This window comes from Tenrec ecaudatus, chromosome 10 (genome assembly GCF_050624435.1).
Source record: "Tenrec ecaudatus isolate mTenEca1 chromosome 10, mTenEca1.hap1, whole genome shotgun sequence".
Taxonomy (NCBI): Eukaryota; Metazoa; Chordata; class Mammalia; order Afrosoricida; family Tenrecidae; genus Tenrec; species Tenrec ecaudatus.
Genome location: NC_134539.1, coordinates 116401669 through 116422196, shown reverse-complemented (window position 1 = coordinate 116422196; position 20528 = coordinate 116401669). Strand labels below are relative to the sequence as shown.

Here is a 20528-nt window from a genome sequence, read left to right as displayed (position 1 = left end):
AGAGTTGTACAATCACGGCCACGATCAAGGTTAGAACATTTTCTCCTTCCTTGCACGCATTGTTATTCGTGTAGTTATGTTTTTTTCAATTTTGGCAAAAATATACACAACAAAACATTCTCCAATTCAACAACTTCTACTTGTGTAATTCCATGTCATTGATTATACTCTTCATGTTGTATGACCGTTTTTGATATGCTTTTCTAAATTATTCCACCACTGTTAACATAAACTCAGTAAGCCCCCCTAAGCAAAAACTCTTCCTCACCGATGGTCAGCGTTGGTTTCTTTCTTTCTTTCTTTTTTTAGTGATTTTCATCATATAATATTCACATATCATACGCTTCCAAAGTTACATTGCTTTTAAAAAGAGTTGTATATACATCATCATGGTCCATTCTAGTGCTCCATCCCCCTGTTGCATTCATGGTTTGCTCCCCAATTCCCTTCACCCTCCCCAACCCCATCCCCATTGTCTCAGGATTGTCTCTGCGCATCCACGCCTCTGTGCTTCATAGACTGGGAAACCCAACGGAAACAAGAAAAACAAAATGAAACAGAAGGAAGGAAATAATAATATAAAGATAAAATTAAGATAAAGACTACCGACAATATTAAAACAAAATCCAGAGAAGAAATTTCTGTTGTGGAACAAGCGAGAAATATTGACGCCTAGAGCCAATTCAGGTTGGGTCACGAGGGATGTCAACTGGCCAAGAATCACATTAGAGCATGGTTTGAACCACCATGATCAAAGGTACCATCATCTCTGTCCAATAGGAACATTGTTTGAGCCCCTTCCTGTAGCCAGAGGGATCTGCCAGGGGCTTAATCTGACCAGATACTCTGTAGATGGATTTGGGCTCCCGCGGTCCTTAATAGACTTCTATAAATTGGGTGTTCACAATTTAAGTTTTGATACTTGCCCTTCATCATATTTGGATTTTGTTGTTGTCATCTTTGGATCATACCAGTTGGTGTACTTCTTTGACATGGGCTTAGTTGACACCTCCCTTAGATGGCTGCTTATTTGAATACAAGTCTTTAAGACTCCAGACACTATTCCAATTGATAGCCAGACACCATCTGCTCTCTTCAGCACACTTTGCTACAGCGCCCTTATCTTCAGTGATCTCTTCATGAAGGTGAGTATTGAGCCAGACCACGTTATCAGAACTGACTGTTCTTGAATTAAGGCTAGAATTCAGTGGGGGCCCAGAATCCATCTACTTATCCACAGGGTATGAGAGACTCTGGTTTACTTTGGTAGTCAAACTATGACAAAAATAAACACAAACACGCACACCCCCCAAAAAATATTGTCTAGTGGTTCTCAACCCCCTTGGGGATCAAATGACCCCTTACAGGAGTCGCCCGATTCATAACAGTAGCAAAATAACAGGGATGAAGTAGCAACGACCATAATTTTATGGTTGGGAGGTGACCACAACATGAGGAACTGTATTAAAGGGTCGCGGCATTAGGAAGGTTGAGAACCACTGCTCTAGAGTATAAGGCAATTGCACAGACAACATCAATAATTTATCCATTGCCATAGAATTTAAGTACTGTTGATAGGAGGCGTTTGTGTGCATATAGTCCATCCAACTGTGAGCTGCAATTCACGAGCTGTTGCTTTGTACAGATGGATTTCTTAATTGATTGAGCTCTGTTTACAGTGAGCATGAGGGTTGGTGCTAGGGGGAAATTTCCTGTACCATTTCTTACAAGAGCAGACCCCTGCCTATCAGATTAAAACCTGTCATATCAGTGCAAGGTGCTAAATGCATGATGGTTCTGGGTCCCCTTTCATTGGACACCCACTAAGCCAAGGGTCCCACCCAAGATCCAGCAACCTCCATTTCCACACTCTTGGGGTGGCCAACCTTTGCTTTGTCTCCCATCAGTATATTTCAGTCCTCAGTCCAAGGGTACGGATAGTGTTTAGGTAGGGCCCAGTTGGTTCGGTTGGGCTTGCATGTCAAGTCCTTCCAGTGTGGCCCTTAGCGGATGGCTCCCTCTTCCTTCAGGTGAACTGAGACATAATTCTGAGGCCTTGCTGTTGTGGATGGGGACTACCCTACTTTTACCAGCCTGCCCCCATCCCACCCAGACACTGGCCAAGCTTTCTGACAGTCCCTTCAATGGCTATGTTATGAACTGAAAGGCCTGCAGAACGAGGGAGATCGTAAGACATGTTACAGTCAGACCATGATGTCTAGTTTCAACCACGGGCTGGGCGGAGCCAGCACAAGCCTCCCTCTCTCCCACTCGGTGCACAGAGGAAAGCTGGACAAAATAGAATTCAAAGATTTTTAAATGCAGGCTCAAGTTCCAAACACAGGGACAGCCAGGTGCTGGGAATGGGAACACCCTGGAATACACAAAGCCAGGGCAGAGGAAGAGGTCTTGGAAATGGGTTCTTCCCATAGGTTCTTGGTGGTGCTGTGCTCAGTTCAGGGGAAATTCCCCCAGTGCCCACTTTGTACTGTCCCTGAGCTGGACAGGGGGGACTTTAATCAACCGACTCACAGTCCCCTCAGACCCCACTCGATGTCGGAACTTACCCCGTGGAAGGGCAGAGACCCTTGGGGACCTGTTCACTGTTACTCTGAGCACTTGGTTCGCATGATCTTGTGGAACTCATGTTAAGGTATAAGCATATTTAAGGACATTCGTTTTTGAGAACGCACGCTCAAGTGTGAGGGCCAGGAGCCCTGGTGGCACAGTGGCTACACATTGGGCTATGCTCTGCAAGGACTGCAGTTCAAAACCACCAGCCGCTCCGAGGGAGAGAGACTAGGTTTCTACTCCCAGAAAGAGGTACCGTCTCAGAAAGTCACGGAAGCTACGATACCCTATCCTATCGGGTCCCTGTGAGTTGGAATCGACTTGATGGCAGTGAGTGAAGGAGAGGGCCAAGCGGGTGGCTGGAGATCTATTTGAGTAAGCATCCAGGTCAGCACCCCTTCAAGGCCAGGCGATGAGGCTCTGGACCTGTCAGTGTCCGGCTGTGGCGTTTGGTCTCGTGCATGTGGTAAGTGTGACATGTGGTAAGTGTGACATAATGTTTGCTCCTGGAAGAAGACGCAGCTAGAGGGGCTCACAGCACCTTCCAGAACGCAATGGTCAGGGCAGGCCAGAGCTGGACATCACTGGTTAGGGCCCCGGCCAAGCCCTCAGGAAAAGAGCTCTGATTCAAAGTCACAGGAGCCCCGGCCGCCAGGTGCGGTACAGGGAAGTGATTTTCCCATCTCGGGATGATTGCATCTGGCCCTGTTTCCTCCCAGGCACCTCTTGATTTTTTTCTCCCTGCCTGCTGTGCGTCTGCCTCTAATTCCCTTCGCCGGGTCTCATTAGGCAGTTACCGCTTCTGCTCTAAAACGCACCATTAGGCAGCTGATATATGGCGGGGCAGCGAGGCTGGGGCTTGCTGCCCGCCCTCTGGGAAAGGACAAGGTTGCCACCGGCGGCCAGGAGCACCACCTGTTGGTGTGCCTGCCAGGTGGCCTCCTGGGCCTCAGGGTCCCGCTGGGGGAGAGAGGGAGGGCTAGAACCTTGGAGGGGGCAAGCCTGTCCCCACAGGGAGCTCATGCGTCTGTGGGTTAAGCTATGCAACTTGTGAGTGCAAATGGTGTAGCGCTTGGCTGCTAACCAGTTCACCCAGAAGTAACGCAGAAGACTTCTGAAAAAAAAAAAATCAGTGCTTGAAAATTCTACAGAGCTTAGTTCTACTATGACACCTGGCCACAGGTGTGTGTGTGTGTGTGTGTGTGTGTGTATGTGGTGAGGGGGGGTGTCTGTATGTCTGTGTTTGTGTGTTTGTGTACCAGGAGTTGTTGCCATTGTTAGGTGCCATTGAGTCAGTTCTGAGGACACACTGTCCGGTCCTCCCCATCACACGTCGTTCCTGTGCCCGAGCCCACTGTGACGCCACTGTGTCCATCCAGGAACTGGAGAGCAAGAATTGTCCGCAATGCACTTCCTGTCCTCGCGGGGTTTACTGTGTGTGGGTGAGGGGTGGCGTTGCAGGTCACAGTCTGCAGGCTGCAGCTGAGTGGGCCCGGGGGGCCCTCGGGACGCGGCATACAGGATGCCGTGCCCTCAGGATGCTGACAGATCAGCGGTCCCTCGGCAGGCACATCAGGAGAGACGGGAGAAAGAAAGAGGTGAGAGATGGGGATGACCCTCACTGTGAGCTGTCCCACAAGTGACCCCTGAAGATTGCGTGGGACCCTGGATTTCTAATGATGGAAAGGGCCTTTTAGAACTGCTCCCTGTCTTTTCAGGGGTGCTGATCCACTCAATCACCTCTCTCTGGACCTAGGAGCCTCTGGTGGCAGCTGAGGTTTGAGACAGGCCAAAAAACCCTGTCCCTTTCTCCCTGGTGGCTTTGGTTTGTTTGTTTCAGGTGGGCGCCTCTCCCATAGTAGATCATTATAACCACGATGCGCACGGCTGGCCAGACTCAAGCTCCTTTGGGCCTCCCCACAATGCTGTGGGGCAGGGACTTGCTCCCATTTTGCAGATGGGAAAACTGCAGCTCGTCCGGGCCAAATGCCTCGCTCAAATGCACACAGTTAGTGAGCGGTGGCACGTGGACCTGACCCCCAAAACGCGTGCTGCCACGTGCACCACCCTGGCACAGAGCCGAAGCTATGGGGAGTTGGAAAAAAATCTTTCCCGATTCATAGTGACTCATTCCGGCTCCTAGTGTAGACAGCCTTGCCTCTCTTCCAAAGTGTGGCGGGGTGTTTGGACCACTGCCTTGTGGCAGTTTGCCTAATGCCTGGGCCGCAGCACCGGCAGGGGCCCTTGCAGGGGTGAGGGAAAAATCAACGGGAGAGCTCTTGGAGGGAGCCCCGCTCGGACCAGACTGAAAGCTGCACACAGCCTCCCTGAAGGCTCCAGCTTTGGGGACCAGAGCAGTAGCACTTCACCTGTGTTGGGGGTGTAGCAAAGCCTGTTGGCATTAATCAGGGACATCACTGGGTCCCCCCCAGGAGGCTCCGTCCATCTCTCTGCTGTGCTCATCAGTAATTGGCACTCAAGAGAGTTCACCGGCTGGCTTGCCGTGGGTCTGATTGATATGCAGGCACATTGGAGCGTGCCCAGGTGCAAATCTTGGGTTTTGTTCCATTGCTGAGAACATTAGCATGTGGTTTCCGTCGCCTTGGCAGTGTCTCTCCACAGTAGGATGCTCCGAGCCCGGCTTCTTAATCAGGCAGACTGGGACCCAGAGCCTGCCTCTGCCCCGGACTTGCTGCACGGCGTTGGCATTTCCATTGCTTCTCTCACAGGGAGGCTGCTGGGAATCGGGTTACTGCGTGTGTAGCTGGCACTCTGTCTCAGGGAGTCCTCTGGAGGGGATCGGGAAGCCCTCCAAAGCACTCAGCAGTCACCCCCTCATTCTCCAGAAGAACAGGCAATTGACAGGGCTGCAGACCCCACAAAGCTTATTAAGGAAATGACATCTGGTCCCCTGAACCACTCTGCAGAGCCCACAGGGGTTTAGCACATCCGCCAGCTCACTCGGGCCCCACGGCAACAGCCAGAGGCAAGAGGGCAAGTCCCACGTGGTGGATGAGGAAGCAGAGCCTAGGCGTCATCCCAGTGGGACCCGGCAGGCCGTTCTTGTGCCCATTTGTCAGAGGAGGAAACCGAAGGTCAGAGGAGCCTGGGTCACCAGCTCAAGGCCGCAGGGTGGACCTGGGATCCACACTTGGATCGGTCCAAAAGCGCAAACCTTTTCCTTTTGACTCCTCCATGAGGCCTTGGTGGGCGGCTCACCTTCTCTGAGCCTCAGTGTCCTCATCTGTTAAGTAAGGTGGTAGGAGACGCTCTCTGGGACGTTTTCTCCCCATCTTTCCAGACTTCCTGCCCCGCCGACTGCAGCGGGGCCTGGGCCCGGCGAGACAGGCGAGGTCCCTGGAGCGCAAAGTCGGAAGAAGCACTTGATCTCGGGGTGAGTGCAATGCTGCCCCCAGAAGTGGGGGTGCCTCCTTCCATGTTGCACCCTCTACACCTCATTTAGCATAGCAGTTTGCACAGGGAGCCGCTAATCCCCAGGCCGGCTGTTCAAAACCACCAGCTGCTCCAGGGGAGAACCAGGGGGCTTTCTCCTCCCAGAAAGCATGACCGTCTCGGAAACCCACAGGGGCGCGCTGTCCTGCCCTCGAAGGTCACTGTGAGTGGACAGCGACTCGATGGCAGGGAGTCGTTCTGTTTTGCCCCTCACAGTCCAGGCCCTTCTCTGGGAGTTCAGACACCTGGGCGGGGTAGGAAGAGGACAGGGCAGGAATGCAGGCACAGAGAGGACAAGCCAGTGTGAACGCAGCAGGGGAGACCGCACCCCGCTACTGACGTGCGCAGGCAACAGGAACTGTGGAATGGACACACCCAGGCAGACCTCACTGGACGTAACCGGTTCACTTGGAAGCAGTGCATTCTGTCGATTCATAGTTGTGGCCAGTGGAGCCCTTTCAGCTACTGTAGCCTCACGAGGGTCTGAGGCGCACCCCCTCCCCCACCCCCACCCACGCCGGCCTTTTTCTCCTGCTACAGCTTCCGCACTCCTTAAGGGTAGGGTCCACTTCCTTTCCTTTGTCTTTGGAAGCCCGGGAGCTACCACCACATTGGACCTGCGAGAGCTGCCCACTGGATGGCAGACGGGCTCAGCAGGCTTTGTCGTTACTTGTAAGAGGCTCTCATCATGTTAGGCCCAGTGGCACTTAGCCCCTGTGTCTAAGAACTGTCACCGTGCATGGACACGGGCTGGAAGTCATCACCCCATACAAGATGGCCATGGGATGCCCGGGGCACTCAACAAATACCAGCCCACCTGATGGCCGGGAAGCCGCAGGATTCAGGTTGGATCCCCAGCCCTACGTTGTCGCCATCAATTCAAGAGCCAACTCAAAGCAGTGCCTTTGGAGAACGCACAGTCCTCTCTCTGCCTCTGCTAACCGATACCCCCCTCCCGCTGCCCGGCGGCGCCTGCCCCCATTTGCCCGGCATTCAGACACGGTCCCCTGTTTCAGAAACACTGTCACCACCAGCAGAGCTCACCCACCGTTCTCTGGCACGAGGGTGGAGAATAGCAATCAGCTCGCATGCCTGCGCTAACAGGCTCGCGGTGGCCCCCGGACCGGTGGGCGACAAAGCGTTGTGAGATCCAGAGAGAGAAACCACTGAGGCGGGTTCGCGATGCCTCCCGTGGACCTCAGAAAGGGAGTGATGTCATGCGGGTGGGCGCCTGGCTACTGGTCCTGACTCCACATGTCAGGGAAGCCCCCTGACTCAGCCAGAGAAAACCTCTGAGTGTGTGGACCTGTGAGACCTTGGATCACTCCTGATGCAGACATGGCTATCCAGCTTGCATGTTATTCAAGCTCCCTGAAGAACCCAAAAGCAACATGCCCGAGAAGCCCCTGGAGATGCTTACATGCGCTTTATGGGAGACTACGAGATTGGGGAGGATGGCGTGTGAGCAGTTACCTAGCCGATCTTTTCTTGATCAGCGTTTAGACTCCGCCTGCCTCGGGGATGTGTTGGGTCCTGGCCTTAATTGGAACATCTGCTTTTCCTCTGTAAACATCGTAAACAATCATTTGGTTCTCACCGATGCATCAATTTCCATGCAGCCCTGTAAAATAACATAAGACAGACCAGGAATGTGATGGAGCTCACTTCCGATCCCCTCCTCCCTCTTCCCCACCTCACTCCGGCACTAGGGCAGGGAGAGGCGCGGCGGGTGCAGAATGAGGCAGGTGCTGCCCTCAGGACTGGTCACTCAGGCAGAGAACAAACTCGCCGGGATTCAGTCAGCACACACTGGGTTTTCAGTGGCTGATTTTCCAGAGGGCAGGCGGGGATTTCCAGGACTTTCTTCCAAAGTGCCTCTGAGTGAATTCAAACCTCCAACCTTTTGATTAGCAACCAAACATGTTAGCAATTTGCACCACCGGGGATTCCTATGAATAATAAGAATGTTCACTAAACTGTACGCCATGCTGCCCGGTGCCCAACATCATACATCCACTATCTCTTGGGGAGTGGAAATGTGGGCTAGTGTGTGCCTACCCCGCACCCCACCCGGGGCTCTGTGCTCTGGGATAACTGATGTGGCAGGACTGGAGGTCTGAGCTGTGGTCACTTGAGCATCCCTGCCTCCAGTCTGTTTGCCGGGGACTCAGATGAGGCTGGACAGCAGGAATGCCAACCACAGGGTCTGAGGAGCAGGGGGTGCAGCAGGGAGACAAAATATCAATGGCTTAGGGTACAATCTGTGGTCACACTGACTCCTTAAAGGCTGAGATCCCCTCCTGGGCCCTGCTCCTGCGGCCAAGAGGAAGGAGGTGGTTTTGGCAGTCAGCAAGGGGTTACCAGCCATGGTCCCCTGCTTACCAGACCCAGTGGGCTTGGTCCTGTTTGGTCCTAAGCTTGGTTTGGTGACTTGCTGGCAGGGAGCAGATCAGAAAGCAAGCCTGCTGCTGACCTACAAGTTTCCCTGGCGAGGACAGATGCCAACCCCTCCCAGTCACTGCGCCTCTAGATGAAGAAGCTGCTATCAGCTGATGTCTAAGTTCTGCTGTTTCTGAGGCGAGTCGTGGTTCCGTGGTAGAATTTTTGCTTTCCATGTCAGAGACCCAGGTTCAATTCCTGGCCAACACCCTGCAACCTCAAGCACAGTCATCTCTCTCTCTCTCTCTCTCTCTCTCTCTCTCTCTCTCTCTCTCTCTCTCTCTCTCTCTCTCTCTCTCAGCTTGTCTGTCGCTATGATCCTGAAGAGGTGTCGGCGTAGCTTCCAAACCAAGAGGGGCTAGGAAGAAAGGCCTGGTGGACTACTTCCAAAAAGCAGCCAGTGAGAACTCTAGGGGTCATGGCCATCCAAGTTGTCCATGAGTTGGGGCCCACGTTGGCAGCAACTGACAACAACCAACTCCATCACTTAGTGCGCACAGAGCCTGGCACATAGTAGGTGTTCAGCCAGGGTCACCTGACTCCAAGGCTTGACTGGCCTCTTTGTGGAGTCCAGAGTTGGCACCAGCGTCCCTGAGCATGTGAAATTCCAGATGTAGATGAGAACGGAGAGACAAGCTTAGCAAGACTGTCAGTATGGCCCGGGAGCCAGTCTGGGGATCTGTCTCAGCCTAAGACACACCACCGGTGTGACAGCTGTTCCCAAAGGAAACTCTGCCCCAGCCACCCCCACGGCCCCCACCAGGCAACTCCCACCCCCGCACAGGGGAATGGTTTCCAAAGCTGCCCTGCCTCCATTGATTCCAAAAGGATTGATTGGCCTCTGTCTCCCCATAACCTGATGCCAAGCGGGACACAGGAGGTGTCCCCCAAATGTCCACTAAACAAACGAATGAATGAGCCACAAACGCGGCCCCAGGTGGAACAAAAATCTCCGATTCCATTTCCACAGTCCGACAACCACTCCCACCCTCTCCCGTACCTGCAGAGTTCGGCGGAGCTCCGAGCCACAAACAGAAATGTTCCTCACCTGGGTGGTAGAGACTTTGGTCTACAAAGTGCTCCCGGACCAGCCCGAGGCCTTTTGAATCTTTTCAGAAACTCTACTGGGGGGTGCTAGGCTCAGCACCATTTCCAAGATGAGGGGGTCACAGCCCAAAGAGATGAAACACCTTCCTGGAGGCAGCGGTGGATGGAGCATCAGACGGACAGACAGCACGTCAGTTCTGCCAGGACCGCGGTCCCAGGCTTAAAAGGGATCCCAGGTGTCACAGATGGTGCTTAACGACTAACCAGGGGGCCGGTGGTTCAAACCCACCCAGGGGGGCCACGTAGGAAAGGTCTGAGAACCGCGTGTGAAGACTCCAGCCCAGAAACCCAGGGAGTTAGCCTGCAGCGCACAGGGTCACGTGCGTCAGACCGACTGAGCAGGAATGGGTGTACCGGGCCAGGTGCTGGGAATCCAGAGGAGAGAAGGGCAAACAACCCCCCCACCCCACCCCCCCACACACACACAAACTCCTCCCTACAAGAGCCTTCAGTAAGGGCCCTCAGAAGCAAGAGGAACCAACCTCCCACAGGCTGCCCTCGGAAATGCCCTTTAAACCCACACTCCCACTGCCCCCTGTCCGCACCAGGCTCTGGGGTCCCACCTCCCACTTTATAACCCAAGTCAGTCCCGGGTAGGGGTGCTCAGAGGAGGCTCTCTGGAGGGTGGGGGGACCATCAGCAGAGATCTGGCCTTTCCCACAGCTTCCCAGGAGGAGAGTTCTCCCATCGTTCCTCTGACTCTGGGTGTGGCCCCCCAGAGAGAATTTGTTCAAAATCTGACTTGGAGAGGAAAATCGAGGGTGACCCACCCCCACTCCAACCCCCACCCCCATGGGTGCTGTTTTCCCAGCTGACAGGCAGATTTGTAGTCGGTCCGTGTTCTGGTCTTCTCTGCGTTGCTCCTGAGTCTCCCCACCCCGCAGGCTCGGGGGGTGGGGGGGGGGGGGATCCCTGCAAGAAAGACCGTCCGCAGCAGCGCAGGAAATGTCCGGAGGTGGGGAGGCGTGCAAATTCCCTAAGCATTCTTCTAACAAACCAGGCAAGTAAAGGAACAGAACAGGCAAACCACAGCTAGCTGCAGCTGCGACACTGCCTACTATTCAGCCTCTCAGAGCCTCAGTGTCCCCATCTGTAAATTGGGGAGAATGGGACCCCTGGTGAAAGGTTTTGCACAGTTCGAAGGCTAGCCTGGGTCCAAATCGGCCCATGTAGTGCGCCGCACACACGGTAAATGCCCGCCGGTGGTTCATTCTCCCCCCTTCCCCTGAGCAAGCACCCACCAGGACAGGGTAGGCGACCGCAACCTGGAGGGGAAGGAGGGACAGCCCGGGTAGAGGGGCCAAGAGTTCCTCATCTCCTCTCCCCACCACATCCCCAGGGCCTGTGTCTCCGCAGGGAGGTGCCTCTATGGATGCTTGTTGACAGTGCCTTCTCCATCTCATTTGGGGGGCAAAGTGCATCCCAGCCATGCAGGAGAGGCTGGAATGGAGCGTAAAGGAAAAGTGAGACCCAGGGACCATCAAGTTGATTCTGACTCATGGCAGCCCGCGCCTCTCAGGGTAGAACTGTGCTCTGGGGGGTCGTCAGAGGCTGCTCTCTCAGAAGCATATCACCAGGCCTTCCTTCCAACATGCCACTACATCACTGGTTCTCAACCTGCCTGGGTTGACCCCTTTGGGGGTCAAGCGACCCTTTCACAGGGTCACCTAAGACCATCAGAAAACACATATTTCCGATGGTCTTAGGAATGGAGACACCGCTCCTCTATCCGTCTCCAGGCGGGTCCGCCCACATGCAGATGTGCCCACCTACGTGTACCTGGCGTGAAGACTGTTACGCATGTTACACCATGCTTCAAGACAAGTTCATTGATTTGTCATTGGAAATAACTTATTTCACAATATATAATGACATATCGTTTTTGTGATTCCTCACTATTGAACTTGATGTTCAATGTGTAACCATGAAAATACATCCTGCATGTCAGATATGACATGACGATTCATCACAGTAGCAAAATGACAGGAAGTAGCAACGAGAATAATGTCATGGTTGGCAGTCACCACGACAGGAGGAACTGTATTCAAGGGTCGCGGTAGGAGGAGGGTGGAGAACCGCTGATCTAGCTGGACTCGAAGTCCCAACCTTTCCGATTAGCAGCCGAGCGCAGTGACTGCTTGTGCCATCCAAGGACACTCCTGGAGTCCAGCCCAGGCCTAGAAGTGCCTGCAGCAGGAGCCCCTGGTCAGGCTCAGGCCATCCCTTCCAAGGGGCTCACTCCTGACAGAAGCCCTGAACCCACAGACCCCCCAGGGCTATAGTGACCTCTCAGGTCCACTCACTGCAGCACCGGAAACCCAAAGGCAGCTCGGCTTCCATGCCTGCAGGCCGGCGGCCCCGTTCCTGGCACACGTTCGCACTTGCCAGTGGTGCGCCGGGTGCTGAAGGAGTTGGGGAGAGGAAAACGGAGCAAGGCCAACCCAGGAGCTGGTTTTCGCGTGCAGGTTATTTTCAAAACAGCCTCACAAGAAATTTCAATAACTCGTTGACAGGAAAGCCGAACCAATTCGGGGCTTGAAGAGAGGAGGGGTGGCAGGAAGCAGGCAGGCTGAATTTTCTAGGCATTTGGAGCGGTCCAATTTCATTTCTTTCCGGCGTAATAAGCAAGGGAAGACAGCAATGCGGCCGCCTCAGGAAAGCCCTAAAGGTCAGGTTTAATGAAGGGGTTAGAAGGCTTGACGCTTGCTGGCCCGGTGGTGGGCTGGTAAGTGGATGTTTGACAGTCCGTAAGGGGGCTTATCCATAATTTATTTTCTTAAGTGGGTACGTGGTGTAGAAATGCTGTGTGCACTGTTAATTGGATCAGAAAAACATGTCTTTCTGAGAGCAGGCATTTTTAACCTTTCTCAACAAGGGTTCTGCTTGGCATTTCCCAAACCCTGTAGGGCAGGGTGCCCCAGCAGAGTCGTGCTAAGTATGGTTGCTGGCACCTGGGCCTGGGCAGCTCACTTAAAACCAGAACAAAAAGCTCACATTCTTGGAGCCAAATCCAGCTCCTGGTGAGTCCTGTGGGACAGACTAGAACTGCCCACATGGGTTTCAGAGGTGGTAAGTCTCCATGGGAGCAGAAAGCCTCATTTTTCTCCCATAGAGCAACTGGTGGTTTGAACCACCAACCTTGTGGTTAGAAGGCCAATGAGTGGCCCCTCCATCGCTTGAGCTCATTACCTGGTACAGGTAATGCTCCTCATACTCTTGTTCCCGCTGGGTTGCCTCTGGAAGGAGCCCTAGTCGTTATCTTCACCATGGACAAGGAAAGAGCTCAGGCCAGAGTTTCCAAGCCTGGGTCAGACCCCAACTTTGCCCCGTGGGTCTGTGTGACCTGGGGCAAGTCCCTGCACCTCTCTGGGCCTCAGCCTCTCCAAACGCAGTATCAGAAGTTTGAGGACAAAAACGTTTGGCACCTTCCAGGAGGACTCTGACTCAACTTGGAGTTGCCCTGTGCCCTTACCACACACACACCCCCACCAGGTGGGAGAGCCTTCATGCCAGGTGGGGAGAAAGAGGTGAGTGTGAGCAGCAGTCTTGGGGAGAAGAAGCCCAAGATGCCAAGCTTTGGCACTAGGCAGAGATGGATTATCATCTGGCGCAGCCTCTCTGGACTTCCGTTGCCTGACATGTTGTGACCCCATGTGTGCTAAGAGCAAAACACGGCCTGGTCCTGTGCCGTCCTCACAGGACCGTCACGCTTGAAAGCCCACTGCGGCTGCCCGGTGTCCACCCCTCTCTCTAAGGGCCTTCCTCTTCTTCAATGACCCTCTGCCTTCCCAGTGTGATTGCCACCTTTCTCCAGGGCCTGGGACCTCCTGAGAGTGTGTCCAATGTGTATGAGATAAAGTCTTTCCTTTTTAAAAATCATTTCATTGGGGGCTCGTACAACTCATCACAATCCATACATCCATCCATTGTGTCAAGCACATTTGTACATTTGTTGCCCTCATCATTCTCAAAACATTTGCTTTCTACTTGAGCCCTTGGTATCAGCTCCCTCACGAACCCTTGGCTGGCCCCACTATAAGACACGACATTCCTCACTGACTCTGTATGTGGATTGGCCAGGATGTGCTCCACTCTCTCTTCCTCCCCCTTTATTTGCTCCCATGTAATCTGATCAGACATGTCCCTCTCCCTGAGCTGTAGCTTCAGTGCTGTCTTTTGAAGTAAATTCTTCTAGAGGGAGGGGGGGCTGTCCACCTGTTGGAATTAGGGCCGGCTCCTCAGACCTCTCTATTGGTTTCCTGCTTCGAGATGAAGTTTGTCTATCCTTGCTTCTAAGGAGCATTCTGTCTGTACTTCTTCCAAGAGAGATTTGCTCATTTGTTCATTCTCTGTCAGCCCATGGTCTAGTCAATATTCTTGAACTCAAAGATCAATTCTTCTTCCCTTCAGGCTAGTCATTGCCCATCATCCACATGGATATGAGCCAATTGAAAAGACCATGGCGTGGGTCAGGCACACCTTAGTCTTCAGTGCGACTTTGCTTATGCACACTGTAAAGAGGTCTTGTGCAGCAGATGTGCCCAATGCACTACGCCCTTTGGTTTCTTGACTGCTGCTTCTAGGAGCGTTGATTGTGGATCCAAGCTAAGTGAAATCTCTGGCAACTTCGATGTTTTCTTCGTCCATCATGATTGTCCAACCAGCGATGACACCAGCCGCACGGGGCTTGTTGGAAAGAAAGGGCAGACACGGAGTGGTTGGCCCTGGAAGGTGCACAGAAAGCCATGTCATGACTTGATGGCAAGAGCTTCAGGGGTGGTCAGAGACCCTCTCCCTTCCTCGTGGGCCATTTGCCTTTGGTTTGGAAGTGGGCCCTCTTCCACTGTGCGTAAGACGCGGTGACGATTCAGTTGTTGGGATCTAAATGCCGATTTCCAAAGTGAGATGTAGGCAAGCAAGTAGACTTTCTCTGGCTTCTACAAGTCTCCGTTGTCACTGGTCGCTGCCTAGTCGATTCTGACTCGTGGTGGCCCCGTGTGCGCAGAGGAGAGCTGCTCTTTCCATAGGAGTCTCAAGGTTGTTGTCTTTGCGAAGCAGGCCACCAAACCTGTTACCCAGGATGGGTGGGTGGGTTCAAGCCACCAGTGTTTCAGCTAGTACTTGGTGCTTCTTCGTTTGACCCAGGGACTCCTAGGGTCCCCAGGCCTCTGAGGCCCCAGTAATCTTCTAGGTGAACAGCCTTAACTTTTTAAGGAAATAAGCTATCAGTGGGATGTGCCTGCTGTCTTCCCATCAAACTGCTTTAAGTTGACGTTGGTATTGTGTAGACGTGAGCAGAGGGGACAGAAACCACCAAGCCTACCGCTCTTTTGTCCACCTCTTCCCTTTCTGTGACTCAAATAGTGGGCCTCTCTCCTGCTGGGAAGGAGAACCACAGTCATAACCCTCTGGTATGGATTAACTGGCAATAAAGAGGGCTGTTGTGTAATCCCCCTAAAAATCCACTTAGATTCTCAGACTCTGTCCTTACAACTACATGTTGTCTGATTTCGTGTCTGCTTTCCAGGTGAGTAGTCTGGAATTCAGGATGATGGATGCCTTGTTCAGGCCCAGCGACTTGATGAGTTCTAAGCTACGTGAATCCCTTCCTGTCTCTCTCAAAAGTCCGTTGTTCCTTCCTTTTAGCTTCTTTGATAGCAAATGAGCTCTCACTTCTGCATGCTGTTATCTTCAGCAGACTCCACTCCATCCACTTTGAAATGGGGACTAAGACATCTCCCCATCAAGGTGGATAGGCTCACAGTTAGAAACAAGTTGCCGAAACCAAGCCAGCTGCTGAGTTGGCCGTGACTCACGGCAGCCCTGGGTGTGTTACAATAGAACTGTGCTCAGTGGCCCTTTTCAGGGGAGGGAAGTAGCCAGGCCTTTCTTCCACGCACCTTTGAGTGAATTTGAACCAGGGACCTTTCTGTTGGCAGTGCCACGGGGATTCTGTGTGTACCTGTTGTGGTTGCTGTGAACTGCCACGAGTCAACTCCCAGCTCTTGGCAGTTCCCTGTGGTGCAGTGGAAGTGTTGTGTTTGCCTGTAAGAGTCACTGGGTGAGTGCGTACCTCCCGCCTTTAGCTTTACAGCCAATCCCAGACGTGGAGTAGGGGCTCAGGAATTGCTCATTTCCTCCGTCCCCCTTCATGGGGGTGATTTAGGAGGTTGTGGTTGTCTGCGGTCTCTAAGCCGTGGCACAGCGTGCTCGAGCTAGCAGTCGGCAGCCGTGGGGCTGCTGTCAGGCGGCGGCGGCCATCCTGGCAGCAGAGCCCGGCAGGCTTCTCCCCGGGGGGGTTCTCTACAGAAGCACAGTGCCTGTCTTTCGCCTGCCAACAGCCCATCTTTTGGTTTGCTGCTGCACCACTAGGTCTCCTTATCAGGGCCCTGGGTCCCGTTTTTAAATCTCAGGGGAGCTCTCCCCCTGGAGATCAGGTTTGAAATACGCCCCTTTAATTTGTATGAGCCAAGCACCTCAGAACAATCCTACGCTCTTCTTCGCGAGTCCACAGATCCAGCGCTGCTCCCGTCCACAGCGGGCTGTCGGCACTTCGCAGGCAGGCGCAGAAACGCCTCAGCGAATGGCAGCTCTGAAGAAGCAGCCAGCGCAGCCTGACAGTCTGGACTTAAACAAATTGTATTTTCTGGCTGGGGCGATAAGGTATCCATTTGAAGAGAGCGACGCACGTACACGTCATTATGAGAAGCAGAGCTGCTTCTTGTCCCAGGTTTGTAGCAAAACTGTGTGGTGTGTAAATAGCTCCCAGGCATTTGATGCTGAGCCGAGAGGAGAGCTGCCCTCGCAGGGAAGCCAGGCGACCACAGCGGGCCGCAGCCCAGGCAGGAAGGACTGCAGTGAGCTTTGCTTTCTCTGAGCCCCTGCGATGGAGAACTGTCCCCAGTCCTGCGAGTTCCTGAAAGGATTGAATCCTCTGGTGTCATCATGGAGAAGCGAGCAGACATGCTGGGAAAGCCGCGGGAGCAGAAGGGGGGCAAGGGGAGCTGGACAGGATCCCCAGGAGGCTCCAGCCACAACTGGCCAAGGCTGCTCAACACAGGCATCCTGTGGGTGGGGCTTAGAAATAAACCATGGGGTTGCCTCCTAGAATGGGCCATAGCCTGTGAGGCCAGCAACACTGGAGTCCATTCACTCATTCATTCATTCACTCACTCAACAAAACCAGTCCTTATGCCTTTCAAACACAGCTGGTTATCAATCAACCCAGCCAAATTGACACATAGGATGAATGAGCACAGCCTGGCAAAGGAGCGGTCAAGGCCAGAGAGAGGGTCTCCGAGCTGCTCCCACTGTGAGGACTTGCCCTGCTCCCTCCTTGACTCTGACTCATGCGGCTTCAGCATCAAAGCTCAGAGCCATCCCGAGAGCCTCTGCCAGCTTGCAGACAGGGAAAGTGAGGAAGGCTGGTCCAGAGGAAGGACAGGCTGACCTAAGGGTCCGTGAGCCCATTGAATTCTTCCCCTATCTTGAGTAGATCACTTCTCTTTCCCAGGTCTCTCTCTCTCTCTCTCTCTCTCTCTCTCTCTCTCTCTCTCTCTCTCTCTTTGCAGAGGTGAGTAGGCAAGATAAGCTCTTGGACCCCTTTCCCATGTCACACCTTGTCACTATCCTCAGTCTGTTAGTCTGGGTAGACTAGAGTAAAACAAATCCTATAGAAATTCATATGTGGATAAGAGAGAGTTTTATATAAAGGGTAATTGTACATTAAGGAAACATCCCAGCCCAGATCAAGTTCATACGTCCAATATTAGCCCATATGTCCGACACCAATCTGTAAAGTCCTCTTCAGACTCACAAAACATATGCAATGACGCCGAATGCGGGAAGATCACAGGCCAGTGGGTAGAAAGTCTTTGGATCCTATGGCATTGTATGTATCTCAGCACCGGCAGGGGTCTCTACGTGACTTCTCTGGCTTCAGAGGTCTGCTTGCATCAGGGTAGGTCCATGTGGCTTCTCCAGCTCAGGACGCTAGAGTTGTTCCTTGTGTCTTATCAGCTGCAGTGTCTCCCAGGAAGTGAACACAGAGAGAGGATCTCCCACCTCCAGGAAGGAATTTCTGGGGTTCCCAGAATTCCCAGGAGTAGGCCATGCCCACACAGAGGCCTCATTGGCTATGACCTGGTGGACAGACAGACTAGACTCCACCCCTTTACTCATAATCTCTCAAATTGACAAACAATTATATGACCACACTCAGCAACTCAGAGCAGACAGGACCTTCAGCAGAGCCATGGGACCTGTTTGTGGCAGGCCTGGGATCCTGGCTGACTTGAGATCATATGCTAACCAAAATACCATCTTCCGAAGTTCACGTGCCCGATGGAAAGGAGTTGGGGGGAGAGGTTTGGTTTGTGGTTATCTGGCCCTACCAAAAATAAAATTTATTTTGATGACAAGTCTCATCATTATAGATAGGAAAACGATCATTACAGACCAGTCAGGACACAGGCGATAGATAGTGTTTACAAGGAGCCTTGGTGGCACTGTGGGTGAGGCATTGGACTGCCAACCACCAGGTTGGCAGTTCAAGCCCCCCAGCTGCTCTGCAGAGAAAAGATGAGGCTGTCTACTCCTGTGAAGACTTGGTCTCTGGCACCCTATGGAGAAGTCCCACTCTGCCCTGCCGGGTCCCTGTCATTGACTTGATGGCAGTGGGTTTGGTCTGATACAGGGAGTTCCAGGGTGGCACAGGCAGACTACTAGCCAAAAGATGGATAGTTTGACCCTGACCCACAGGTGCTCCCAGAAGACAGAGCTGCCTCTGAAAGGTCCCAGCCTTGAAACCCCAGGAGGGTCCTCATGAGTCAGAATGAACTCAATAGCAACTAGAAGCCACACAGGAAGCCACCCGCTGGGTGCACTTCTAGCCACGCCTGCTCTTATATTTTCAGGACAGTAGGCTCCTGAGTGCAGCTCCCCAGGGCCATGTGTGTACACCAGCGGTTCTCAACCTGAGGGTCGCGACCCCTGTGGACGTCGAACGACCCTATCACAGGGGTCGCCCGATTCATAGCAGTAGCAAAATGACAGTGATGAAGTAGCCACGAAAATAATTTGATGGTTGGGGGGAATCACCGCCACATGAGGAACTGTATGAAAGGGTCGAGGCATGAGGAAGGTTGGGTACCACTGCCCTAGAGGGTTTCAGAGACTGCAAAGCAGACAGCCTCACCTCCCACATCATGCTTCCCCCCCCACCCCCCCAGCAGCTGGTGGATTTGAACTGCCAGCCTTGTGGTTAGCAGCCCAATATCTAACCCACAGTACCACCCGGGATCCTCTAGGGAGCCGATCCAACCAAACAAACAGACCCACTGCCACTTCACCTCGCTGGGCCTTGGTGCCCTCGTCTGACTAATGAGGCAGCGATGCCACAACCACGTTTGCGCAGGTTAAATGAGCCTCCCTGGCTACATATGCATCTAGCATGGGGCCAGGTGAGCGGGTCAATCAGGGCCCTCTCCTCTCCTGTCAGTCAGCCATTGAGATCTGCCCCAAAGGGACATCTTCCCCTGGCGTGGCGCTGCCGTGGAAGCCTGAACACCTCACCGCACCCTCCGAGCTACAGGCCCAGAGCCTCAGCACTTGCGAGGACCCCGTCTAGTTGACCTGACTCAACTCCAGCCAATATTGCCAGATGTGGTTTGGCTTCCGTTTGAGGTTCCCAAACAGTTACGTGATCGTAATAGTCCACAGCGTCTGTGGAAAGCTTGTAATGCTCATTCAGTCTTCTTGGTAACCTTGAGGGACAGCTGGGGCAAGGACAAGAATGCCCTTCTAGCAGATGGAGAAACAGAGGATTCGGGGGCTCATTCGGGTCACATGAGGCACACAATTGGCAAATGACAACGCCACAACTTGGACAGAGGTCTCTGCATTCCTGGCTCGAATCCACCCTGCATCCTGGTACCCCTACTTTGATCCAGGCAAAGTGTCAGGCGCTCCTACTGTGTGCCAGGCAGAGAGGAGGCTCAGGCACCAGTGTGTGGGCCGGCAGGGCACACCGCGTGCTGCACTCCCTCCTTCATTCACGTCACAAATACCTGTACTTTGGAGCATCTCCCTGCGTCAGCAACCTCGCTTAACTACCTCCGCGGACACGACCGACCCGTGGTGCTTCTCTTCCGGGGACCCCTGTGGGCTGATAGGAAGCAGTAGGAGAGACGGCAGGAGAAGCTGGCTTCCCGGAGGCTGCCCGTGGAGGGTGTTTTATTTGAGCCTGCAGGGGACGGAGGCCCTGGTGAGGTTGGCCTACAGGGCTGGCATGCTCTGGTGTGCATTTCAGAAAGCGTGGACTGCCCTTCGCTCTAGAGAACGGGCTGGAGAAAATTGCCTGGGACCAGGGAATCTGGTGAGGGAACGACAGCAAGCCAGGAAAGAGACGATGGGGTCTTAAGTGAAGACCCTGTCGTGGAGGAAGGGCCCCGTTCAAGACAGGGGCAGAGACGGTGCTGACAGGCCTTGCTGGTTCAATAATGGGCGCCCTTTGTGACGCTCAGGGCCCTGGCTGGGGCGCCCGTGGCAGTGGCAGTGTTCTTCCCAAAATGAGAGTGGAGGCTGAAGGGAGGAGTGTGGAGATCGGAGAGAGCAGGAGAAGCATCTGACGACAGGGATGTGGTGACTGTCAGGGGGCCTGGGGGAGACCTTGAGGGTGCGTTGATGAGGCCGTCAGACCTTGGGAGCGAAGTCGGGCCCCAAGTGTGTGTTGGAGGCGCAGAGCCTACAGCTGAGTATTAACGTCTGGACGTGAGCAGGACCATCCCATGCACAGAGAAACAACCAGACCCCATTGTATCAACCCCCAAGGGGCAGCCATATCCTTCCATTGATGCCAGAGTCCTGCTGGGCATACGTTGGGCCATCGGCCAGGGTGCGGAATCACTAGTCCCCAAGAGGGGGCGTTGGTTGTGGCATGTTGCAGGGATTCACCATCG

The 20528-nt window shown here is 53.6% G+C and overlaps 1 protein-coding gene across 2 annotated transcripts in view; it reads left to right on the top strand.

Annotated features, from left to right (window-relative positions):
• ASIC2 (acid sensing ion channel subunit 2) overlaps nucleotides 1–20528 on the top strand; it is a 1177580-nt gene that overhangs the window by 1063931 nt on the left and 93121 nt on the right. The gene's annotated exons all lie outside the window — the stretch shown is intronic.